The sequence below is a fragment of the Coffea arabica genome, chromosome 2c, assembly GCF_036785885.1.
Source record: "Coffea arabica cultivar ET-39 chromosome 2c, Coffea Arabica ET-39 HiFi, whole genome shotgun sequence".
NCBI classification, from domain to species: Eukaryota; Viridiplantae; Streptophyta; class Magnoliopsida; order Gentianales; family Rubiaceae; genus Coffea; species Coffea arabica.
Window position 1 is genome coordinate 12691697 of NC_092312.1, and position 12639 is coordinate 12704335.

Sequence of the window (12639 nt, forward strand, 5' to 3'; positions counted from 1 at the left end):
ATCAGTGCGTTGAATGCGGCCAACCTGGACACTATGCAAGTGACTGTCCAATGATGAAGAAAAAAGAAGGAAGAAAACCAAGAATAAACAAATTTCAATTCACATGGAATGAATGCAATTCCGATGGTGAAATTGAAGAGGAAGATCAATCTGCTCAATTGGCTTTCATGGCCATTGGAGATGATGAGGTAACATCTTCTAACTCTCAATTTGAAAGTGATGATGAAGATGATGATGATCTTGAATATTTCATTATAAAATTGCATGATAGTTTGAAAGAATCTTATGTTAGAAACAAGGAGTTAAAACAGAAAATTAGTTTTTTGCTTCGAGATAATAACAAATTGATGATACTAATATTTCTTCAAGATATATTTTCAGTTATGAAATTATTTGATTCCATGAACAAGTGCAATTGGAAGAAGACAAAGTATGCTGAAGCTGTCGGACGCTCAAAAAGACTGCATCGGACGTCCGACAACCATTGAGTATCTTCGGACGCAGAAAACCAGCCTATCGGACGTCCTAAGGAATTGAAGAAAAATTCTCAGTTTTACATCATACCTTCGGACGCAGAAAACCAGCCTATCGGACGTCCGAAAGAATTGAAGAAAATTTCTCAAACTCACTGACTGCTGTCGGACGCATAAAACAGTGCTATCGGACGTCCGACACTACCAACGGCTAGTTGACTGTTCAGCTACTTTCTATCCGTTGGAAGCTTTAATGAGGCTCTTTCTTGGTCCTATATAAATAGTGGTTGGTCAGATACTTCAAACAACTTTGGCACACTGAAGATACAAAAGATCTAGAGAGATTTTAGTGAGAAAATACTCCAAAAAGAATATTTGTAGTCTTAGTGGTGTGAGGTTCATTGTAAGCTTTTCATTTGTGAGTGAATCTTTCATGAGTGTAGCTCTGTGAGGGTTGTCCTGAGGGATAGTAAAACGTCCTGGCTTGACCGAGTGCTGCTTGGGGCAAGGAGGAGGTGAACCTTCCTTTGTACACAAGAGTGATTGTAATTCATCAACTTGAAGTAGCTTGTTTCAATTAATCTACAAGCTCAAGAGGAGTTGGGTAGTTAATTGGTTTGCAATCCTTTCCTTTTTATTTACTTATTGTTTCGTTTATGATCTTTGCATTGGTTGTTTTTGGGCCTTACAATTGGTATCAGAGCTTGGTCTCCTTGAGATTAAGCTCAATCGGCTTTGGAGTAAAGATGACAACCAATAATGCTATGTTTTTTGAAGGACATTCTGTTATTAGACCACCTGCGTTTAATGGGTCAAATTATATGAGTTGGAAAGAAAGAATGATTATCTTTTTGCAATCTATTGATATCGAATTGTGGTTTATTATTAGTGAAGGTCCATATGATGCCTCTCTTATAGATGAAAATACTCATGCATCTAGACCGAAAACAAGAAGTGAACTGACTGCTGTGGATAGAGCTCATCTCACCTTAAATGCAAAAGCCATGAATGTGTTATATTGTGCATTAGACTCAAATGAATCTATTAGAGTCAAGGGTTGCAAGTCAGCTAAAGAAATTTGGGACAAACTGAAAGAAATTCATGAAGGTAGTGAGAATGTTAGAGAACAAAAGAAGTCCATTCTAGTTACAAAGTATGAATCTTTCAAGATGGAACCTCATGAAAATGTTGATCAAATGTATTGTAGATTCAATGATCTCATTAAAGATTTAGAGGTGCTGGAAAAAGAATATTCTCTTGGTGAGAAAAATAGAAAAATCCTGAATGCCTTGTCCAATGATTGGGAAAATAAAGTGACTGCTATTGAGGAGGCTAGAGATTTGAATACTATGCCTATTGAATCTCTTATTAACTCTCTTACCTCTTATGAGCTGAAACTTAAGACTAAGGTGCAAGAGGAAGAGGATGCAAAAGTGCGAAAGAATATTGCTCTAAAAGCCTCATAAGATGAAGATGATTCTGCCTCCCTAGATGAAGAAGATGTGGAAGGTGATGACAATGATATCGCTCTCATCACAAAAAGTTTCAAACGAATACTCAACAAGAGTAGATTCAGAAATGGTGGATCTAGCAATTCATTCCCAAATCAGTTCAACAACTCGAGAAACAAAGGGAAGCTAGAGTTCAACAAAAAGCAAACTGATCAGTGCGTTGAATGCGGCCAACCTGGACACTATGCAAGTGACTGTCCAATGATGAAGAAAAAAGAAGGAAGAAAACCAAGAATAAACAAATTTCAATTCACATGGAATGAATGCAATTCCGATGGTGAAATTGAAGAGGAAGATCAATCTGCTCAATTGGCTTTCATGGCCATTGGAGATGATGAGGTAACATCTTCTAACTCTCAATTTGAAAGTGATGATGAAGATGATGATGATCTTGAATATTTCATTATAAAATTGCATGATAGTTTGAAAGAATCTTATGTTAGAAACAAGGAGTTAAAACAGAAAATTAGTTTTTTGCTTCGAGATAATGCAAATCTTTTTCAACAAAATAAAAAGTTGAAAGCTGAAAATGATTACTTCAAAAAAAGTGAGACTGCTTTACACTTGGATCTTGATAGAAAAACAGGTTTTTGTGAAATGTTCAAAAGGGAACAAGATGATTTGAAAAGAAGAATGGATGATTTAAATGAGTTGCTTCAACATAAAAAACAGGACTGTTTTCAAAGTAATAAATCAAAAACTCATTTTAAGATAAATTCTGCTGCAAATGAGTTTGCTATCCATAGGAGAAGACAAGTAAGATTTATTAAACTTGTTCATATAAATAATTCCCTGATTATGTGTAATTTCTGTTGTCAAAAAGGTCATATGAAAAGTGATTGCTATGTGAGAAAGAATATAAAAAAAGGCATGAAATACATGTGGATAGTTAGGCATGATGCTAACTTTAACAAGTAGGAGATTTTGTTAATCATTGCAGTGATTCTTGTTCACAATATTCTTCTTTTGATATTTCTGATATTTTGATTTGAGTTTTCGCTGATATTTTTGAATACTACTGAATCTATATGATGTCAAAAAGGGAGAGAAAAGAACTATTCTGATCTAACGATGATTTGCTAATTTCTCAGTAATAAGTTGGTATGTTGGTATTGCTGAATTCTGCTATCATTTCTCTGTTTTTGTTTGAAATATTGGATTTTCTGTTATTGTTGTTGGATTATGGTTGCTGGTTATTACTCTCATCTTATGATGACAAAAAGGGGGAGAGATGGATGCAATGTGTAAGGGGGAGTTATTATGAGATTATGAGTTTGGCTCTTAAAAGTTTTGATTGCAATGATTGAGGGGGAGCTTATACTTATTTTTGTTTCTTTCCATCCATTGTTTTGTCATCATCAAAAAGGGGGAGATTGTTGAGTTTGATCCCTATCTTTTGATGTTTACAAAACAAATTGATGATACTAATATTTCTTCAAGATATATTTTCAGTTATGAAATTATTTGATTCCATGAACAAGTGCAATTGGAAGAAGACAAAGTATGCTGAAGCTGTCGGACGCTCAAAAAGACTGCATCGGACGTCCGACAACCATTGAGTATCTTCGGACGCAGAAAACCAGCCTATCGGACGTCCTAAGGAATTGAAGAAAAATTCTCAGTTTTACATCATACCTTCGGACGCAGAAAACCAGCCTATCGGACGTCCGAAAGAATTGAAGAAAATTTCTCAAACTCACTGACTGCTGTCGGACGCATAAAACAGTGCTATCGGACGTCCGACACTACCAACGGCTAGTTGACTGTTCAGCTACTTTCTATCCGTTGGAAGCTTTAATGAGGCTCTTTCTTGGTCCTATATAAATAGTGGTTGGTCAGATACTTCAAACAACTTTGGCACACTGAAGATACAAAAGATCTAGAGAGATTTTAGTGAGAAAATACTCCAAAAAGAATATTTGTAGTCTTAGTGGTGTGAGGTTCATTGTAAGCTTTTCATTTGTGAGTGAATCTTTCATGAGTGTAGCTCTGTGAGGGTTGTCCTGAGGGATAGTAAAACGTCCTGGCTTGACCGAGTGCTGCTTGGGGCAAGGAGGAGGTGAACCTTCCTTTGTACACAAGAGTGATTGTAATTCATCAACTTGAAGTAGCTTGTTTCAATTAATCTACAAGCTCAAGAGGAGTTGGGTAGTTAATTGGTTTGCAATCCTTTCCTTTTTATTTACTTATTGTTTCGTTTATGATCTTTGCATTGGTTGTTTTTGGGCCTTACAATTGGTATCAGAGCTTGGTCTCCTTGAGATTAAGCTCAATCGGCTTTGGAGTAAAGATGACAACCAATAATGCTATGTTTTTTGAAGGACATTCTGTTATTAGACCACCTGCGTTTAATGGGTCAAATTATATGAGTTGGAAAGAAAGAATGATTATCTTTTTGCAATCTATTGATATCGAATTGTGGTTTATTATTAGTGAAGGTCCATATGATGCCTCTCTTATAGATGAAAATACTCATGCATCTAGACCGAAAACAAGAAGTGAACTGACTGCTGTGGATAGAGCTCATCTCACCTTAAATGCAAAAGCCATGAATGTGTTATATTGTGCATTAGACTCAAATGAATCTATTAGAGTCAAGGGTTGCAAGTCAGCTAAAGAAATTTGGGACAAACTGAAAGAAATTCATGAAGGTAGTGAGAATGTTAGAGAACAAAAGAAGTCCATTCTAGTTACAAAGTATGAATCTTTCAAGATGGAACCTCATGAAAATGTTGATCAAATGTATTGTAGATTCAATGATCTCATTAAAGATTTAGAGGTGCTGGAAAAAGAATATTCTCTTGGTGAGAAAAATAGAAAAATCCTGAATGCCTTGTCCAATGATTGGGAAAATAAAGTGACTGCTATTGAGGAGGCTAGAGATTTGAATACTATGCCTATTGAATCTCTTATTAACTCTCTTACCTCTTATGAGCTGAAACTTAAGACTAAGGTGCAAGAGGAAGAGGATGCAAAAGTGCGAAAGAATATTGCTCTAAAAGCCTCATAAGATGAAGATGATTCTGCCTCCCTAGATGAAGAAGATGTGGAAGGTGATGACAATGATATCGCTCTCATCACAAAAAGTTTCAAACGAATACTCAACAAGAGTAGATTCAGAAATGGTGGATCTAGCAATTCATTCCCAAATCAGTTCAACAACTCGAGAAACAAAGGGAAGCTAGAGTTCAACAAAAAGCAAACTGATCAGTGCGTTGAATGCGGCCAACCTGGACACTATGCAAGTGACTGTCCAATGATGAAGAAAAAAGAAGGAAGAAAACCAAGAATAAACAAATTTCAATTCACATGGAATGAATGCAATTCCGATGGTGAAATTGAAGAGGAAGATCAATCTGCTCAATTGGCTTTCATGGCCATTGGAGATGATGAGGTAACATCTTCTAACTCTCAATTTGAAAGTGATGATGAAGATGATGATGATCTTGAATATTTCATTATAAAATTGCATGATAGTTTGAAAGAATCTTATGTTAGAAACAAGGAGTTAAAACAGAAAATTAGTTTTTTGCTTCGAGATAATGCAAATCTTTTTCAACAAAATAAAAAGTTGAAAGCTGAAAATGATTACTTCAAAAAAAGTGAGACTGCTTTACACTTGGATCTTGATAGAAAAACAGGTTTTTGTGAAATGTTCAAAAGGGAACAAGATGATTTGAAAAGAAGAATGGATGATTTAAATGAGTTGCTTCAACATAAAAAACAGGACTGTTTTCAAAGTAATAAATCAAAAACTCATTTTAAGATAAATTCTGCTGCAAATGAGTTTGCTATCCATAGGAGAAGACAAGTAAGATTTATTAAACTTGTTCATATAAATAATTCCCTGATTATGTGTAATTTCTGTTGTCAAAAAGGTCATATGAAAAGTGATTGCTATGTGAGAAAGAATATAAAAAAAGGCATGAAATACATGTGGATAGTTAGGCATGATGCTAACTTTAACAAGTAGGAGATTTTGTTAATCATTGCAGTGATTCTTGTTCACAATATTCTTCTTTTGATATTTCTGATATTTTGATTTGAGTTTTCGCTGATATTTTTGAATACTACTGAATCTATATGATGTCAAAAAGGGAGAGAAAAGAACTATTCTGATCTAACGATGATTTGCTAATTTCTCAGTAATAAGTTGGTATGTTGGTATTGCTGAATTCTGCTATCATTTCTCTGTTTTTGTTTGAAATATTGGATTTTCTGTTATTGTTGTTGGATTATGGTTGCTGGTTATTACTCTCATCTTATGATGACAAAAAGGGGGAGAGATGGATGCAATGTGTAAGGGGGAGTTATTATGAGATTATGAGTTTGGCTCTTAAAAGTTTTGATTGCAATGATTGAGGGGGAGCTTATACTTATTTTTGTTTCTTTCCATCCATTGTTTTGTCATCATCAAAAAGGGGGAGATTGTTGAGTTTGATCCCTATCTTTTGATGTTTACAAAACAAATTGATGATACTAATATTTCTTCAAGATATATTTTCAGTTATGAAATTATTTGATTCCATGAACAAGTGCAATTGGAAGAAGACAAAGTATGCTGAAGCTGTCGGACGCTCAAAAAGACTGCATCGGACGTCCGACAACCATTGAGTATCTTCGGACGCAGAAAACCAGCCTATCGGACGTCCTAAGGAATTGAAGAAAAATTCTCAGTTTTACATCATACCTTCGGACGCAGAAAACCAGCCTATCGGACGTCCGAAAGAATTGAAGAAAATTTCTCAAACTCACTGACTGCTGTCGGACGCATAAAACAGTGCTATCGGACGTCCGACACTACCAACGGCTAGTTGACTGTTCAGCTACTTTCTATCCGTTGGAAGCTTTAATGAGGCTCTTTCTTGGTCCTATATAAATAGTGGTTGGTCAGATACTTCAAACAACTTTGGCACACTGAAGATACAAAAGATCTAGAGAGATTTTAGTGAGAAAATACTCCAAAAAGAATATTTGTAGTCTTAGTGGTGTGAGGTTCATTGTAAGCTTTTCATTTGTGAGTGAATCTTTCATGAGTGTAGCTCTGTGAGGGTTGTCCTGAGGGATAGTAAAACGTCCTGGCTTGACCGAGTGCTGCTTGGGGCAAGGAGGAGGTGAACCTTCCTTTGTACACAAGAGTGATTGTAATTCATCAACTTGAAGTAGCTTGTTTCAATTAATCTACAAGCTCAAGAGGAGTTGGGTAGTTAATTGGTTTGCAATCCTTTCCTTTTTATTTACTTATTGTTTCGTTTATGATCTTTGCATTGGTTGTTTTTGGGCCTTACAATTGGTATCAGAGCTTGGTCTCCTTGAGATTAAGCTCAATCGGCTTTGGAGTAAAGATGACAACCAATAATGCTATGTTTTTTGAAGGACATTCTGTTATTAGACCACCTGCGTTTAATGGGTCAAATTATATGAGTTGGAAAGAAAGAATGATTATCTTTTTGCAATCTATTGATATCGAATTGTGGTTTATTATTAGTGAAGGTCCATATGATGCCTCTCTTATAGATGAAAATACTCATGCATCTAGACCGAAAACAAGAAGTGAACTGACTGCTGTGGATAGAGCTCATCTCACCTTAAATGCAAAAGCCATGAATGTGTTATATTGTGCATTAGACTCAAATGAATCTATTAGAGTCAAGGGTTGCAAGTCAGCTAAAGAAATTTGGGACAAACTGAAAGAAATTCATGAAGGTAGTGAGAATGTTAGAGAACAAAAGAAGTCCATTCTAGTTACAAAGTATGAATCTTTCAAGATGGAACCTCATGAAAATGTTGATCAAATGTATTGTAGATTCAATGATCTCATTAAAGATTTAGAGGTGCTGGAAAAAGAATATTCTCTTGGTGAGAAAAATAGAAAAATCCTGAATGCCTTGTCCAATGATTGGGAAAATAAAGTGACTGCTATTGAGGAGGCTAGAGATTTGAATACTATGCCTATTGAATCTCTTATTAACTCTCTTACCTCTTATGAGCTGAAACTTAAGACTAAGGTGCAAGAGGAAGAGGATGCAAAAGTGCGAAAGAATATTGCTCTAAAAGCCTCATAAGATGAAGATGATTCTGCCTCCCTAGATGAAGAAGATGTGGAAGGTGATGACAATGATATCGCTCTCATCACAAAAAGTTTCAAACGAATACTCAACAAGAGTAGATTCAGAAATGGTGGATCTAGCAATTCATTCCCAAATCAGTTCAACAACTCGAGAAACAAAGGGAAGCTAGAGTTCAACAAAAAGCAAACTGATCAGTGCGTTGAATGCGGCCAACCTGGACACTATGCAAGTGACTGTCCAATGATGAAGAAAAAAGAAGGAAGAAAACCAAGAATAAACAAATTTCAATTCACATGGAATGAATGCAATTCCGATGGTGAAATTGAAGAGGAAGATCAATCTGCTCAATTGGCTTTCATGGCCATTGGAGATGATGAGGTAACATCTTCTAACTCTCAATTTGAAAGTGATGATGAAGATGATGATGATCTTGAATATTTCATTATAAAATTGCATGATAGTTTGAAAGAATCTTATGTTAGAAACAAGGAGTTAAAACAGAAAATTAGTTTTTTGCTTCGAGATAATGCAAATCTTTTTCAACAAAATAAAAAGTTGAAAGCTGAAAATGATTACTTCAAAAAAAGTGAGACTGCTTTACACTTGGATCTTGATAGAAAAACAGGTTTTTGTGAAATGTTCAAAAGGGAACAAGATGATTTGAAAAGAAGAATGGATGATTTAAATGAGTTGCTTCAACATAAAAAACAGGACTGTTTTCAAAGTAATAAATCAAAAACTCATTTTAAGATAAATTCTGCTGCAAATGAGTTTGCTATCCATAGGAGAAGACAAGTAAGATTTATTAAACTTGTTCATATAAATAATTCCCTGATTATGTGTAATTTCTGTTGTCAAAAAGGTCATATGAAAAGTGATTGCTATGTGAGAAAGAATATAAAAAAAGGCATGAAATACATGTGGATAGTTAGGCATGATGCTAACTTTAACAAGTAGGAGATTTTGTTAATCATTGCAGTGATTCTTGTTCACAATATTCTTCTTTTGATATTTCTGATATTTTGATTTGAGTTTTCGCTGATATTTTTGAATACTACTGAATCTATATGATGTCAAAAAGGGAGAGAAAAGAACTATTCTGATCTAACGATGATTTGCTAATTTCTCAGTAATAAGTTGGTATGTTGGTATTGCTGAATTCTGCTATCATTTCTCTGTTTTTGTTTGAAATATTGGATTTTCTGTTATTGTTGTTGGATTATGGTTGCTGGTTATTACTCTCATCTTATGATGACAAAAAGGGGGAGAGATGGATGCAATGTGTAAGGGGGAGTTATTATGAGATTATGAGTTTGGCTCTTAAAAGTTTTGATTGCAATGATTGAGGGGGAGCTTATACTTATTTTTGTTTCTTTCCATCCATTGTTTTGTCATCATCAAAAAGGGGGAGATTGTTGAGTTTGATCCCTATCTTTTGATGTTTACAAAACAAATTGATGATACTAATATTTCTTCAAGATATATTTTCAGTTATGAAATTATTTGATTCCATGAACAAGTGCAATTGGAAGAAGACAAAGTATGCTGAAGCTGTCGGACGCTCAAAAAGACTGCATCGGACGTCCGACAACCATTGAGTATCTTCGGACGCAGAAAACCAGCCTATCGGACGTCCTAAGGAATTGAAGAAAAATTCTCAGTTTTACATCATACCTTCGGACGCAGAAAACCAGCCTATCGGACGTCCGAAAGAATTGAAGAAAATTTCTCAAACTCACTGACTGCTGTCGGACGCATAAAACAGTGCTATCGGACGTCCGACACTACCAACGGCTAGTTGACTGTTCAGCTACTTTCTATCCGTTGGAAGCTTTAATGAGGCTCTTTCTTGGTCCTATATAAATAGTGGTTGGTCAGATACTTCAAACAACTTTGGCACACTGAAGATACAAAAGATCTAGAGAGATTTTAGTGAGAAAATACTCCAAAAAGAATATTTGTAGTCTTAGTGGTGTGAGGTTCATTGTAAGCTTTTCATTTGTGAGTGAATCTTTCATGAGTGTAGCTCTGTGAGGGTTGTCCTGAGGGATAGTAAAACGTCCTGGCTTGACCGAGTGCTGCTTGGGGCAAGGAGGAGGTGAACCTTCCTTTGTACACAAGAGTGATTGTAATTCATCAACTTGAAGTAGCTTGTTTCAATTAATCTACAAGCTCAAGAGGAGTTGGGTAGTTAATTGGTTTGCAATCCTTTCCTTTTTATTTACTTATTGTTTCGTTTATGATCTTTGCATTGGTTGTTTTTGGGCCTTACAATTGGTATCAGAGCTTGGTCTCCTTGAGATTAAGCTCAATCGGCTTTGGAGTAAAGATGACAACCAATAATGCTATGTTTTTTGAAGGACATTCTGTTATTAGACCACCTGCGTTTAATGGGTCAAATTATATGAGTTGGAAAGAAAGAATGATTATCTTTTTGCAATCTATTGATATCGAATTGTGGTTTATTATTAGTGAAGGTCCATATGATGCCTCTCTTATAGATGAAAATACTCATGCATCTAGACCGAAAACAAGAAGTGAACTGACTGCTGTGGATAGAGCTCATCTCACCTTAAATGCAAAAGCCATGAATGTGTTATATTGTGCATTAGACTCAAATGAATCTATTAGAGTCAAGGGTTGCAAGTCAGCTAAAGAAATTTGGGACAAACTGAAAGAAATTCATGAAGGTAGTGAGAATGTTAGAGAACAAAAGAAGTCCATTCTAGTTACAAAGTATGAATCTTTCAAGATGGAACCTCATGAAAATGTTGATCAAATGTATTGTAGATTCAATGATCTCATTAAAGATTTAGAGGTGCTGGAAAAAGAATATTCTCTTGGTGAGAAAAATAGAAAAATCCTGAATGCCTTGTCCAATGATTGGGAAAATAAAGTGACTGCTATTGAGGAGGCTAGAGATTTGAATACTATGCCTATTGAATCTCTTATTAACTCTCTTACCTCTTATGAGCTGAAACTTAAGACTAAGGTGCAAGAGGAAGAGGATGCAAAAGTGCGAAAGAATATTGCTCTAAAAGCCTCATAAGATGAAGATGATTCTGCCTCCCTAGATGAAGAAGATGTGGAAGGTGATGACAATGATATCGCTCTCATCACAAAAAGTTTCAAACGAATACTCAACAAGAGTAGATTCAGAAATGGTGGATCTAGCAATTCATTCCCAAATCAGTTCAACAACTCGAGAAACAAAGGGAAGCTAGAGTTCAACAAAAAGCAAACTGATCAGTGCGTTGAATGCGGCCAACCTGGACACTATGCAAGTGACTGTCCAATGATGAAGAAAAAAGAAGGAAGAAAACCAAGAATAAACAAATTTCAATTCACATGGAATGAATGCAATTCCGATGGTGAAATTGAAGAGGAAGATCAATCTGCTCAATTGGCTTTCATGGCCATTGGAGATGATGAGGTAACATCTTCTAACTCTCAATTTGAAAGTGATGATGAAGATGATGATGATCTTGAATATTTCATTATAAAATTGCATGATAGTTTGAAAGAATCTTATGTTAGAAACAAGGAGTTAAAACAGAAAATTAGTTTTTTGCTTCGAGATAATGCAAATCTTTTTCAACAAAATAAAAAGTTGAAAGCTGAAAATGATTACTTCAAAAAAAGTGAGACTGCTTTACACTTGGATCTTGATAGAAAAACAGGTTTTTGTGAAATGTTCAAAAGGGAACAAGATGATTTGAAAAGAAGAATGGATGATTTAAATGAGTTGCTTCAACATAAAAAACAGGACTGTTTTCAAAGTAATAAATCAAAAACTCATTTTAAGATAAATTCTGCTGCAAATGAGTTTGCTATCCATAGGAGAAGACAAGTAAGATTTATTAAACTTGTTCATATAAATAATTCCCTGATTATGTGTAATTTCTGTTGTCAAAAAGGTCATATGAAAAGTGATTGCTATGTGAGAAAGAATATAAAAAAAGGCATGAAATACATGTGGATAGTTAGGCATGATGCTAACTTTAACAAGTAGGAGATTTTGTTAATCATTGCAGTGATTCTTGTTCACAATATTCTTCTTTTGATATTTCTGATATTTTGATTTGAGTTTTCGCTGATATTTTTGAATACTACTGAATCTATATGATGTCAAAAAGGGAGAGAAAAGAACTATTCTGATCTAACGATGATTTGCTAATTTCTCAGTAATAAGTTGGTATGTTGGTATTGCTGAATTCTGCTATCATTTCTCTGTTTTTGTTTGAAATATTGGATTTTCTGTTATTGTTGTTGGATTATGGTTGCTGGTTATTACTCTCATCTTATGATGACAAAAAGGGGGAGAGATGGATGCAATGTGTAAGGGGGAGTTATTATGAGATTATGAGTTTGGCTCTTAAAAGTTTTGATTGCAATGATTGAGGGGGAGCTTATACTTATTTTTGTTTCTTTCCATCCATTGTTTTGTCATCATCAAAAAGGGGGAGATTGTTGAGTTTGATCCCTATCTTTTGATGTTTACAAAACAAATTGATGATACTAATATTTCTTCAAGATATATTTTCAGTTATGAAATTATTTGATTCCATGAACAAGTGCAATTGG